We start from the raw sequence: 14,791 nt of genomic DNA, 5'->3' as shown, positions 1-14,791 counted from the left end.
TTGGCGACATGGTATTACTGAAGGTCTCACTCTGAAAGGGTGTGATTCGCTTCAGAAAGAGAGGGAAGTTGGGTCCCCGATACATTAGACCATTTCGGGTTATTTCCAGGGTTGGCAAGGTGACATATAGACTGAATCTTTCAGAGGAGTTCCGTTAGATTCATAGCACTTTCCACGTTTCTTAGTTGCGGAAGTGCATATTAGACGAGGATGCGGTAGTGTCATTAGAAGACATTTAGGTTGACGAGCGCCTAAATTATGTGGTGTAACAGCTCAAATTTTTCAAACAAAATTTTCAATTTTAAAACATAATTGTTTTCATTAAAAACAAGGCATAAATAGTTAATCATTCAGTCAATACAATTATTCAAAATCCCAAGATCATAAAAACCATCTTCAGTGTGTATCGATCATGCCGGCGCCTTCCCACGGTCCTCGCTAGTACCTGAAATACATGCACAACAACTGTAAGCATAAATGCTTAGTGAGTTCCCCAATATACACTTACACACATACGCCTTTCCAGGCCCTGACCTTCCGGTCCTCATTACAACGCCTTCCGGCCCATAACATATTGCCTTCCGGCCCACTTATCATACATAGCACATATAACAATTAACTTACCACATATAGCGTACATATCACATAACATATTCGACCTTCCGGTCACACAGTCAAACCCTTCCGGGTACAGTATAGTGAGAAGACTCACCTCGTATATGCTGAAAACTAGCAACTCCTGAAATGACTCGTGCACAATCCGACGAGCTACAAACTTCCTATAACATCACATATCTCATTAACACTTATAGCTTCTAAGGGTGACTATCCCTAAGAAGTCAGACCTAGGTCAACTCTGGTCAATGGTCAACGGTCAGCTCGACCGGACTCGGCGAGTACCATGGCGACTCGGCGAGTCTAGACGTCTTCCAACTTTCTGAGATTCCTTATCTACTCGTCGAGTACCCTCATCGACCCGACGAGTTACTCCTGGAAGAATCGCGGGGCCACCCCGACTCCACTCGCCGAGTCTGAAGAACAACTCGGCGAGTCCCAGTAAATCTTCAAGCTACTCGCCGAGTCTGAAGAACAACTCGGCGAGTCCATGCCATGCAGACGAGTAACTGCTTCCTGAATTACATATGGTCCCAAGATATACAACCATGAGACCCTCTGGACGTCTAAACATCTCTTTACTGTGGGTATATCATCTGGGTAATAACATAATAACCCATCTAATCACTAAATGGGTTTTTCATAAACCCTAGGTTCATAGGCACATTAACTAACATAATTGATCCGAATGTTACCTGAGAACGTTCTCTCTGTGTCCCCCAAACCTCAGGACTCGATCCTCCTTGATATTCCTTGGACAAATTCCTTCTTCTTCTTGTCTAACCAATTCTTCCAAGTTCCAAAAGCTTTCTCTCCTGCTCTAGACGTCCACAACGATTAGGGTTCTTCTCAATCGACCAAAAGACTGAAAATGACGGCCTAAGAGGCGTTATATACGATTCAAACTGAACGGTTAGGGTTTCTGCTGAACAGCGTCGACTCGCCGAGTCCATACCTGGACTCGTCGAGTCCCGTCGCGATCCCGCGACCAAGTCTGCGATCCTACTCGGCGAGTCTAGGCTCCAACTCGCCGAGTCCCCTCTTAAATCACCCCAAAAACATAATTTAATAATACCTGAGATTCCGGGCTGTTACAACTCTCCCCCACTTGGATTAGACTTCGCCCTCGAAGTCTCACTCTGCAAATAGTTCCGGATGCTGCTCCCGCATCTCACGTTCCGGCTCCCAAGTCAATTCCGATCCCCTACGGTGTTGCCATTGAACCAACACCAGAGGTACTTCCTTGTTCCTAAGAACCTTGATCTTCCGATCCCTGATCGCCACTGGTCTCTCCGCGTAATTCAGGCTCGCATCCACCTGAATATCCTCCAATGGAACCACTGCCGACTCATCGGCTATGCACTTCCTCAACTGCGACACATGAAAAGTGTCATGGATCTGACCCAACTCCGCTGGTAACTCTAACCGATAGGCTACCCGACCTATCCTTGCAATCACACGAAATGGCCCAATATACCGGGGCCCCAACTTGCCTCTCTTCCTGAACCGAATCACTCCTTTCCAAGGAGAGACCTTCAGGAGAACGAAGTCGCCGACTTGAAATTCAAGCTCGGATCGGCGCCTGTCTGCATAACTCTTCTGTCGGCTCTGGGCAGTCAATAATCTTTGTCTCACTTGTTGAATCTGCTCTGTCGTCTGGAGTATGATCTCCGTGCTGCCCATCACTCTCTGTCCCACCTCTCCCCAGCAAATGGGAGTCCGACACCTCCTACCATACAACAGCTCGAAAGGCGGCATACCAATGCTTGAATGATGGCTGTTGTTGTAGGAGAACTCCGCCAATGGTAAATACGCATCCCAACTACCCCCGAAGTCTAACACACACGCTCGGAGCATGTCCTCCAGTGTCTGAATTGTCCGCTCGCTCTGACCGTCTGTCTGGGGATGGTATGCGGTACTAAAATGCAACTTAGTACCCAGCTCCTCATGGAATTTCTTCCAGAACCTGGAAGTGAAGCGCACATCGCGGTCTGACACAATCGAGATCGGCACTCCGTGCCGAGATACCACCTCTTTCACGTATATCTCTGCTAACTTCTTCGCTGAAGAACTCTCACTGATGGCAAGGAAGTGTGCACTCTTCGTCAACCTATCCACAATCACCCAAATTGCGTCTACTCCCCTAGTAGTCCTTGGCAATTTGGTGATAAAATCCATAGTGATCTGTTCCCACTTCCACTCGGGGATCTCCAATGGCTGTAACTTGCCATGCGGTCTCTGGTGCTCAGCTTTAACCCTACGGCAGGTCAAGCACCTCTCAACGAACCATGCTACGTCCCTCTTCATACAGGGCCACCAATATTCCTTCCTTAAATCCAAATACATCTTTGTAGCACCAGGATGGATCGAGAATTTCGATCTATGAGCCTCTTCCATCAACGTAATACGCGTACCGCCCACGAACGGTACCCAAATCCGACCCTGAAACGTCATAAGGCCTCGACTGTCCTTGACAAACTCTGAGATTAACCCCACAACCCGCTCTTTCTTCTGCATTTCTGGTCGCACAGCCTCAGCCTGTGCCCTACGAATATCATCCAATACAGGAGTCATCACGGTCAGTCTCAAGCACACATCTCGCAATGGAGTGCTCTCCGCCCTGCGGCTCAATGCATCGGCTACCACATTAGCCTTGCCTGGGTGGTACAGGATCTCACAATCATAATCCTTGACCACATCCAACCACCTCCTCTGACGCATATTTAGGTTGGGTTGATCCATCAAATACTTCAAACTCTTATGGTCCGTGTATATCGTACATCGAACCCCATACAAGTAGTGACGCCAAATCTTGAGAGCGAACACTACTGCCCCCAACTCTAAGTCATGCGTGGGATATCTCGCCTCATGAGGCTTCAGCTGCCTCGACGCATAAGCTATCACATGACCCCTCTGCATCAACACTGCACCCAATCCCGAAATCGATGCGTCGCAATATACCACGAAATCTTCCATCCCTTCTGGAAGAGCTAATATCGGGGCTTCGCACAATCTTTGGCGGAGTGTCTCAAAGGAGGTCTGCTGCTCGGGCCCCCATGAGAACGTAACACCCTTCCGGGTCAATCTGGTGAGTGGCACTGCGATCTTGGAGAAATCCTTGATAAATCTCCGATAATACCCTGCCAACCCAAGGAAACTCCTGATCTCAGAGGGTGACTTCGGCACCTCCCAACTCATCACCGCCTCAACCTTGGCCGGATCGACCAATATCCCTTTCTGATTAACCACATGTCCTAGAAACTGGACCTCCCGCAACCAGAATTCACATTTGGAGAACTTTGCATAAAGTTTCTCCGACCTCAATACCTCAAGGACCTCCCTCAAATGCTCCTCATGCTGCTCTCTCGATCTCGAATACACCAGAATGTCGTCGATAAATACGATCACCGACCGATCCAACATCGGCCTGCATACCCTGTTCATGAGATCCATGAACACAGCCGGGGCATTGGTGAGTCCAAAAGGCATAACCACAAACTCATAATGCCCATATCGCGTCCTAAACGCTGTCTTCTGGACGTCTTCATCCCGTACTCTCACCTGATGGTAACCTGACCTCAGATCGATCTTGGAAAACCAAGATGCTCCCTGCAACTGATCGAATAAATCATCGATCCTCGGCAATGGGTAACGGTTCTTGACCGTTAGCTTGTTCAACTCCCGGTAATCAATGCACATCCGGTGTGAACCATCCTTCTTTTTGACGAACAGAATAGGTGCTCCCCATGGCGAGCTGCTCGGCCGAATGAATCCCTTCCCCAGCAACTCCTGGAGTTGCGAGGACAACTCTTGCATCTCTGGAGGTGCAAGACGATAGGGCACTTTCGCAATAGGTGCTGCCCCCGGAACCAGATCAATACTAAACTCTACTTGCCTCACAGGCGGTACTCCCGGCAACTCCTCGGGAAAGACATCTGAAAATTCGCACACCACCGGAACTTCCTCAACTGACTTCGGTTTCTCGGAAACCTCCCGCGTATCCATCACATACGCCACAAAACCCTTACAGCCCTGCTGTAGACACTGCCTCGCCCTAGCGGCCGAACAAAAAGCTGATCCTGAACGGGTACCCTCACCGTATACCGAAAGAGCTCCCCCACTATGGTCTCGTATGGTCACCAACTGACGCTCGCAGTCGATGACAGCGCCGAATCGGCTCAACCAGTCCATGCCCACGATAACACAGACATCCCCCATCGCAATAGGAATCAGGTCAATCGGGAATTCAACCCCGAAAATCTCTAGTACACATCCCCGAAGAACCTCCGTAGCACGAATTACTTTCTCGTCAGCTATAGAAACTCGCAAAGGTCGTCTCAACGACTCACGACTAACGCCGATCTGCTGACTAAAGGCTAAGGACACAAAGGACCTACTCGCACCCGAGTCAAATAACACTAAGGCAGGCACAAAGTTCACAAGGAAAGTACCTGCCACAACATCGGGCGCAGCGCGGACCTCCTCCGCAGTCAGCTGAAAGGCTCTCCCACGAGCCCTCGGGGCCTCGACCTTCACCGGTCGAGTCTCAGTAGTCCTGGCAACAGGTGCAGATCCCTGACGAAGCTGCGGACACTCGGCCTTTCGATGGCCGGTCTGGTTGCAATGGAAGCAAACCATAAACCCCTTGGGGCACTCCCTAGCAATGTGCCCCTCCTTGCCGCACTTGTAGCAGGCACCGGCTCGACACGCCCCATCGTGACCCTTGCCGCACTTTACGCAAGTGCGGTTCTTCGAACCTCCCGTCCTCGAATCGGCAGACTTGATCCGCTTGGCTGCCGGCTGAGACTGAGCCGGCCGCCGGTCTGCCTGCTGAGACTCGGCCTCCTCCCTGGCCTGAGTCTCTAACTCGATCTCACGCTTCCTGGCATTCGCCTGAAGCTCAGTAAAAGTATGATAAGTGGAGTTTGACACAAACTCCCGGATCTCCCTCCTCAGAACACCCAAGTACCGGCTCATCCGAGCCTGCTCTGTGGCCACCAGCTCGGGGCAAAACATCGCCCTCTCATGGAACTTCCGCGTGATCGCCGCCACCGAATCAGTACCCTGCTTGAGGGTTAAGAACTCCTGAACCAATCGTTCCCGCTCCACCGGGGGAACTTACTCCTCCCTGAACATGGTAGTGAACCCCTCCCAGGTCACTGCCGCAGTCTCTGCCAAAGTGAAGTTCGCCGTCACGAACTTCCACCAGTCCTTTGCTCCCAGACGGAGCTGGTTCAAAGCGAACCGTACTCTCAGGTGCTCCGGGCATGAACAAGTGTAGAAGCACCCCTCTATATCTGCGATCCACCTCATCGCAGCAATCGGATCCTGCGTCCCATCGAACTCTGGTGGCTTCGTGTTGCTGAACTCTCGGAACAGCAATGAATCACCCCCCTGTGGCCTAGCAGCGGCCACAGTTGCGGTGGCTGCAGCGGTTGCAGCCTCAGTCAATGCGGCGTACCGCTCGTCGAACGTCTCCATCAGGGTGGTCTTGATAGACCCAAACATCTCCGGGATCTCAGCCCGGATCGCCGCCGCCACCTCCTCGTGGATCATCTGACGAATATCCTCGTCACTCACACCGCTCGTACTTGCTCCGTGACGCGGTCTAACCATGATATCTCTGAAATACAACATAAAACTATCAGAGATTCTACTGAGTATAATCGTACTCGATACGCAACCCTACTCAGTCCCAGATATCCAGGGATTCTTACTTGGGCCTCCCACTGACCCGGTGTCCTCGGTAGTACGGGCCCAATACTACCGATCACACCGCATCAATGTTCATCCCAAGTCCTCCTCCCCAAACTCCGGATAATGAGTACTCTACTTCTGATACGCTCTATCTACCCGCATACTAGCAAAGTATCTCATATAGGCAACTTCCCTAGACTAAGGCATCACAAATCAGGCCACTCTAGTCCTATCATGAATACCTAGTCTTCTAGCATGCATAACAATTCATATCATATAATATTGTAAGGTATTTTGGGGATCTTTACCGTTCGGGCGCTGACTGATCGTACACACTGCTTCTTTCTTGCTTACCACCAAACCATTTACAAAAGTTTATGCCTTTATTTGAAAAGCTTCCTCAAATCCTCGGTTTGAGTTCAGTTACCCCCTTAGGTGCACCCGAATCCCTCAAACCAAGGCTCTGATACCAATTGTAACAGCTCAAATTTTTCAAACAAATTTTTCAATTTTAAAACATAATTGTTTTCATTAAAAACAAGGCATAAATAGTTAATCATTCAGTCAATACAATTATTCAAAATCCCAAGATCATAAAAACCATCTTCAGTGTGTATCGATCATGCCGGCGCCTTCCCACGGTCCTCGCTAGTACCTGAAATACATGCACAACAACTGTAAGCATAAATGCTTAGTGAGTTCCCCAATATACACTTACACACATACGCCTTTCCAGGCCCTGACCTTCCGGTCCTCATTACAACGCCTTCCGGCCCATAACATATTGCCTTCCGGCCCACTTATCATACATAGCACATATAACAATTAACTTACCACATATAGCGTACATATCACATAACATATTCGACCTTCCGGTCACACAGTCAAACCCTTCCGGGTACAGTATAGTGAGAAGACTCACCTCGTATATGCTGAAAACTAGCAACTCCTGAAATGACTCGTGCACAATCCGACGAGCTACAACCTTCCTATAACATCACATATCTCATTAACACTTATAGCTTCTAAGGGTGACTATCCCTAAGAAGTCAGACCTAGGTCAACTCTGGTCAATGGTCAACGGTCAGCTCGACCGGACTCGGCGAGTACCATGGCGACTCGGCGAGTCTAGACGTCTTCCAACTTTCTGAGATTCCTTATCTACTCGTCGAGTACCCTCATCGACCCGACGAGTTACTCCTGGAAGAATCGCGGGGCCACCCCGACTCCACTCGCCGAGTCTGAAGAACAACTCGGCGAGTCCCAGTAAATCTTCAAGCTACTCGCCGAGTCTGAAGAACAACTCGGCGAGTCCATGCCATGCAGACGAGTAACTGCTTCCTGAATTACATATGGTCCCAAGATATACAACCATGAGACCCTCTGGACGTCTAAACATCTCTTTACTGTGGGTATATCATCTGGGTAATAACATAATAACCCATCTAATCACTAAATGGGTTTTTCATAAACCCTAGGTTCATAGGCACATTAACTAACATAATTGATCCGAATATTACCTGAGAACGTTCTCTCTGTGTCCCCCAAACCTCAGGACTCGATCCTCCTTGATATTCCTTGGACAAATTCCTTCTTCTTCTTGTCTAACCAATTCTTCCAAGTTCCAAAAGCTTTCTCTCCTGCTCTAGACGTCCACAGCGATTAGGGTTCTTCTCAATCGACCAAAAGACTGAAAATGACGGCCTAAGAGGCGTTATATACGATTCAAACTGAACGGTTAGGGTTTCTGCTGAACAGTGTCGACTCGCCGAGTCCATACCTGGACTCGTCGAGTCCCGTCGCGATCCCGCGACCAAGTCTGCGATCCTACTCGGCGAGTCTAGGCTCCAACTCGCCGAGTCCCCTCTTAAATCACCCCAAAAACATAATTTAATAATACCTGAGATTCCGGGCTGTTACATGTGGAGCAGTCGGTGGCTGTATTGGAGAGGAAGATAAAGGTTATGCGTAACAAGGAGATACCTCTGGTAAAGGTACAGTGGCGGCATTAGAAAGGATCCAAGTGTACTTAGGAGCCAGAGTCCGAGATGCGGGAGCATTATCCGGATCTATTTACTATAGCAGACTTCGAGGACGAAGTCTAGGTCAAGTGGGGGAGAGTTGTAACATCCTGAGATTTTCAGATATTTCCGAATCCTTTCTTTTATTATTATTTTGTCATTTTTAGTCCCTGGGGTTAGAAGAGTCGATCCATGAGAAGCCTAAGGGCTAAAGTTGCATCTTTGAGAACAAGACGAGTACGCTAAGCATACATAAGGAACGCTGAGCATACTAGGCGCGCCCTAGTACGCTAAGCGTACTCACCACAGATGGAAACCTTAATATTTAGGGTTTGGGTGCTATATAAACGTCCTTATGAGCTCAAAACCCTCCATCATCTCAGCCTCCATAGTTTTGAGATGTTTTCCCCAAACCCTAACCCCCTTTCTTGAGTGGGTGAGCTAAAAGTGTGTGTCTTGAGTAGTTGGAGAAGAAGGTGTTGCATCAAGAAGTTGGAAAAGGAAGATAACCTTGTAGATCTGAGGTTTCTTTGTGCTCTAGAAGCTCCAGGAGGTAAAAAGCTCCAACCTTTATGCTTGTATGATGTAGATCTTGCCATATTAGCTTTATGAAAACCATTTCTTGTCCCAAAAGTCCCATGTTGGTGCATGTTATGTTTTGACCGAAATAAGCTGTCCTTTTAGACCCTAGAAATGGTCCTAAGTGATAAAAATGATGTCCCAATGGCTAAAAGTGTCCCATGCATGTAGTAGAAAGGTCTTAATGGGTTAAGACCATGTATTAAGAACTTTCTAGACGTCCAAAGGCTTAAAGTTCAAGAATTTATGGTTGTAAGGCACATTTGGTCGATGGATCTAGAGTTTGGGCTTAAGTGATTAAGCCATTAAGCACTTATTAGAGTTTTGGTAAAACTTGCGTACGCCCCGCGTAATTTCTGGATGCCCAACGTACTGAGTCAACCACCCGTGTAATTTGTGTGCTGGGGGTGGGTTGAGGCGGACCTGCTTTGCGCTGTAGGCCAACATACCCAGGGTGTCCTGGATAGACTGCAAGTCTAATTGGGCATATTAGTCAGGCCGAAGGCCCGAAGAACGGCCTAGATAGGTTGAAGGCCCGGGAGGACGGACCAAACTTACTTAAGGTTCTGAGAGTGGGCCAGACAGACGGAAGGCCCGGTGAGGGCGGTCCAGTCATACTGTAGACTCTATATGCATGTTGTGAGTTATGATATGATTATGGTTTGCATGACGTTGGTATTTTTGGGGAACTCACTAAGCTTCAGGCTTATAGTTTTGTATTTTGTTTCAGGCACTTCAGATGATCGCGGGAAGGCGAAGGCGAAGGTGTGATCGTGCACCTCCTCATATTTTATGATTTTGATTTCTAGGATACTCTGACATAAAACTATTTCGAAAACACTTTGTAAAATTAATGATTTTTGAATGGTTGAAAAGTTTTAAATTGGATTGAATTTTATGGATGTTACATATACTTTAAGTATAACTTATGTTTAACTTCATTATCGTTATTATGAACCTATAAACAAAATTTATCAGTGATTCCAATTCGTTATATTGATTGATCTACTTATGGGGATGATGTCTAGGCAATGATTTAGTGAGGTGTTTAAAGTGGGATTTCCAAATAGTATACTTCGTATACCAAATGAACCCTACCTACGATATGTCCTACCTGTTTGTTCCTTACTCGAGGGGCTAGGCCCATTGTATGTTATGTAGGTGTTAACTGTCTTTGTGATTAGGCTAGGCCCATTAGATTGGTAGGGCTAAGCTCATTATGGTGGGTTGGGCCTAATATGCGGCCTGGGCCCAATGTGAGGGATAGACCTAATGGTATGTATGGTATGTGGTATTTTGGGTAACTCACTAAGCTTTGTGCTTACGATTTTTATGGTTATGGTTTCAGGTACTTCCGGTTCGAAAGGGAAGGGTCCGGCTTGATCGCAATGCATCCACCCATGTTTCCGCATTATGATGATTTTGGGATTGTATTTTGATAATTGTCTTCTTATAAAGTACATTTGAATATTAGAAAAAGAGTATTGAATGTTGACTTAAAGATAATTAATGTTTTGTTGAATTAAAAATGAAAATTTTACCTTATAATTTTGGAACATCACACTTTTTCAGGTCTGCGATCTTCTAAAAAATAACCAGATTATGAAGGATAATGTCTAGGTATGGTCTGCGTGGCACAGACAAAAGAGGCCAAGAAAATTTATAGACAAAAAATAAACACCACCTATGTGTCTATCTAATTTTCCATTGAAGAACAACGCCCACCATCGTCTTCTTCCACATCATGTCTTCTTCCCCACCCTTCTCACCACCGACGATGATGATTTTTCTCTGCATTAATTTTTCCGAGCACTAGTTTCTGGATGGTAGATCTATATCTGTTGTCGATCAAGATGTGAAAGGTTTTATGAAAAGAAGAGAAAACCATGAAAGTGATGATGAGGGAGTTGGAAGATTGAAACAAGAAAGAAGGGTCAACATAAGTTGTCTAAGATGGAGGAAGAATATGCAATTAGGAGAGCCAATGCCTTATAAATTGAAAGAAATCAAAGATGATATAAAAATGAACAATATTTATTTGAGGATGACAAGTTAACTAAACAACTAGACCTGAGAAACAAAGATTCAAAAGAGGGAGGTACGATAAATCCATTTGCCAAGCAATAAGCATGGGAGGATCATTAGAATGGAAAGCAACACTAAAATCTGGATCAAAGAACAAAAAGCAATATGATGATTATAAGTTTGTGTTTAAGGACTAGATTGATTTCATATGGGGACAATTCATGGGTGGTGTACATGTTTGTAACACCAAGTTCTTGTTGGATAAGGTGTCTAAGCCAATAACTAAATTAATATATACTTGAATTATTAGCAAAGTCCTTTTGGGTTGCCCTCAAACCTAGTAGTTGAATATGATGACTTTTAGAGAGACTAATTATTTTTTTATTATATGATTAATAAATAGCAATAGATGACTTTATTAATATGTTATGGAAATAATATATTAATTAGAAATAATATTATTTAATTAATAATTCATGAGAAATTATTTGGAATTAAGTTTGGGATTAATTAAAAGTGCAAGGGCCGAAGTGTAATTGTTCAATAGTTAAGCAAATTAGGGTTCCAAAACTTTCCTTGGAAGGGTGGACGATATTAGGGATATTCCAGGGTTTTTGGGATATTACCTACAGATAAATAGGAAGCTGGATAATTACCAACTTGAATTAATATTATTTTATTCAAATTAGGGTTATCTAAGGCTTCCTAAGTCCACTATATAAAGACCCCTCAACCTATGATTTTTGGTCATCTCTTTATTCCTAAGGATAGCCATAATTTCTCCATCCCCTCTCCTCTCTCTTTAAGCCTCCTTGTTGCTAGGGTTGGGTGTGAACCATTAGAGGCACACGGTTTTCCGATGCTAGCTTCCAAGTAACTTCAAGTAAGATTGTGATTGATTATCTACTAGTATAATCAAGAGGTATGTAATTCTAAACTCTTTTGATATTTTCCAAATACCTAGGGTTCTTATAGGGTTCTTGATATTCAATTGGTTATTGTATTCAATAGTGAAAACATAGATCCTTTAGGTTGCATGCAAACTTAGGGTTTAATTTTTTCCACAAAAATATGATTTCTGTAACCTATAAATCCCATCAGATCTATGTAAATAACACCTTTGAGTTTAGGTAATTCAAGTTTTAAATAATGAATTTTACGGTGACCACGACGTGGCAAAGGATGCACCACAACGTGGTCAAGGCCAGATGAAACACGCATTCATTTGGGTCCCCACGACGTGGAAGGATGTTAACCACGACGTGGCGAAGGCTAGGCTGTAAAACCCTAATTTTTGGGCTTTAAGCCTTATTTAAGGGATGTGATGGCTAAGGTTTACACACCCTCAGCCCCCATCGTCTCCCTTTCGACCTAGAAGCACCCATAGCCACCATTGTTGAGTTTTTGAAGTTTTGTGGTGATTTTTGGTAAGAAGATGAAGAAAAAGGCACCCATTGTGTGAAGATCCAACAAAAAATCCCTTCCTCTACTTTCTAGCTCATCTTTTGGACAATTGTGAGTCTTTTAGTTCCAACATTTATGTTTCAGGCTTATCGATCTAGGTTTCTTTGCATTGATCTTCAAGATTAGTATAGTTTGAGTGGTTGGACTCCATAAAGTTGGAAACTTTATGGATCCTTGGGGTCCCCTTGTGGACATATGTTCCATAACTGAAGTTTAATAGAGTCTTGATGTTATGCATGAAGTTTTGGGTCTTGTTTCCTCCATTTTGACCTAGCTTAGGCTCAAGACATGCATGGACATGAATTCCTAAAAAGAAACGATCTTTATGATGTTTGGAGTGTATTAAGGCCTCTTGGAGAGTATGAGTGAGCTGCTTAAAGGATTAAGAGCTTAATACATTAAGTTGGTCAAGAAAGTTCCCATAATGTGGAGATTTAGCCTTCACGACGTGGTGTTAGGTGGTCCTTGCGACTGTTTTGTTGTGACGTCACCACGACGTGGAAAATACTTACCCACAACGTGGTGACAAACTGATGGACTTTAGTTCATTTTGAGGGTTTTGGGCAGTAGTTTAGGAATTAGTCCCTGATTGTTGTATAGGTGACCTGTATTATCAGTTCATGGATTATGAGAGATGTGTTGTTATTTGCTAGACAACGAGGTGAGTTTTCTTACTATACTTTGTACTACAATATATATCCTTGTGTATAGGATGTTGGTATGCTGTAGTGATATGTTGGATTAGTAGATCTGTTATGATTAACTGTATTGTTGGCTATTGTTTGTTTGTTTGTTTGCATATGTCGACATATTGTGGTAGGGTTGAGGCAGTCCTGCTTTGTGCTGTAGGCTAAGATACCCGGGCGGTCCAATGTAATGTAGGCCTTGCGAGGCGATCCAGTTAGACTATATGCCCAAAGGAGTGGTCCAACTACTATAGGCCTTACGAGGCGGTCCAGTAGATTGTAGACTCAGTAGAGCGGTCCAAGTATCCTGTAGGCCTCGCGAGGCGGTCCAGGCAAACTGAAGGCTCATGTGTGCATGCATTTTATGTGTATTGTTGTGTGGGTTATTTTGGGAGAACTCACTAAGCTTTGACTTACAATTGTGGATTTAAATTTTTTAGGTACTTCAGATGATCAGGATAAGGCGAAGACGTGATCGTACACATCCTCATACTAATTTATGTTTAAGAGATGATATTGATACTTTGATTTTTATGGCTTTGTTTGAAAAAAATGGTTATTTACTTTATGGGTTATATGAAAATGTCCTTTAAAAAAAAAATAATTACTATGGTTTTTTGGGATGTTATAATGTTGATGAAGAGGAAGAGGAAGAGGAAGAAGAAGAGGAAGAGGAAGAATAAGAAAGATCCATGGCAAAATCAACACATGAGAAGGTTCTTGCAAACACAAAAACTATACATATGTATCCGTATGGAGAGTCTTTGCTGAAAGTTGTGGAATATCATCAAGTTCTTATAAATGTTTGATTGTAGTTAGATTTTTGGAGGCTTTGGATTTTATTTTTCCAAAGATGATTCATGAGTTGAACGGTTTGATTGTGCTACAATTGGTGATGTTTTGTTGAATGGTTTAAGGTTTTTATTGATTTTGTGGATTTAGACATTTACAAAGGGTTTCATCTCTGTTAGGTGAGGATGGTGACCGACATGGAGAGGTGGTGGAAGTTGGCGGTGGAAATTGAATGTAGAGTTTGTTTTTGTTAAAATTTCAAGTTCTTTTATTGTTATAGAGTTTATTAGTGTTGGACGGTAGTGGTGAAAGAAGAGAAAGGAAAAACAGTAGGGAGGGATGGGTGGTGCTACTGTTGAATAATGGCGGTGAAGAATGGTGGTAATGGTGGTTTACTGTGGTTGTAATAGTGATAGGCATTTTTCTATTTAAATAATTATATAATAATTAATATGAATTCTAATTAACCAAAAAGAAAAGATAAAAGACATTAAAAAAGGTAAATAAGTCTTTTTATGTGGATGAGAGATCAACCACAACAGAAATTGAAACCACGATGACCTTCCATAAAACCGAAAAAAAAAATTATGAATTAAGCTTGATATTTAAAAAAACGACAGGGACCATTTATGTAGAAACTTATGGATTAGCATATGTATCAATAAAATATTGAGCATCCAAATCAAATTGATTGCTTTGGAACCAAAACTGATTTAGTGGAAACAGGTAGACAGAAAACCATATTGGTAAGTAATGCATGTTGTTTGTAATTTGTCATTCAATATGATAGTCTGTGCCTCGGTAAGCATACACCTAGGCCCGTCCCAGAGGGTGAGCGATAGGGGCGACCGTCCAGGATCCATCTTTTAAAGGGGCCCAAATTTTTTATGGAGATTGTTATATTTAGAAGAT

Source organism: Lactuca sativa, chromosome 2 (genome assembly GCF_002870075.4).
Source record: "Lactuca sativa cultivar Salinas chromosome 2, Lsat_Salinas_v11, whole genome shotgun sequence".
Classification (NCBI taxonomy): domain Eukaryota; kingdom Viridiplantae; phylum Streptophyta; class Magnoliopsida; order Asterales; family Asteraceae; genus Lactuca; species Lactuca sativa.
This window is presented reverse-complemented; position numbering follows the sequence as displayed.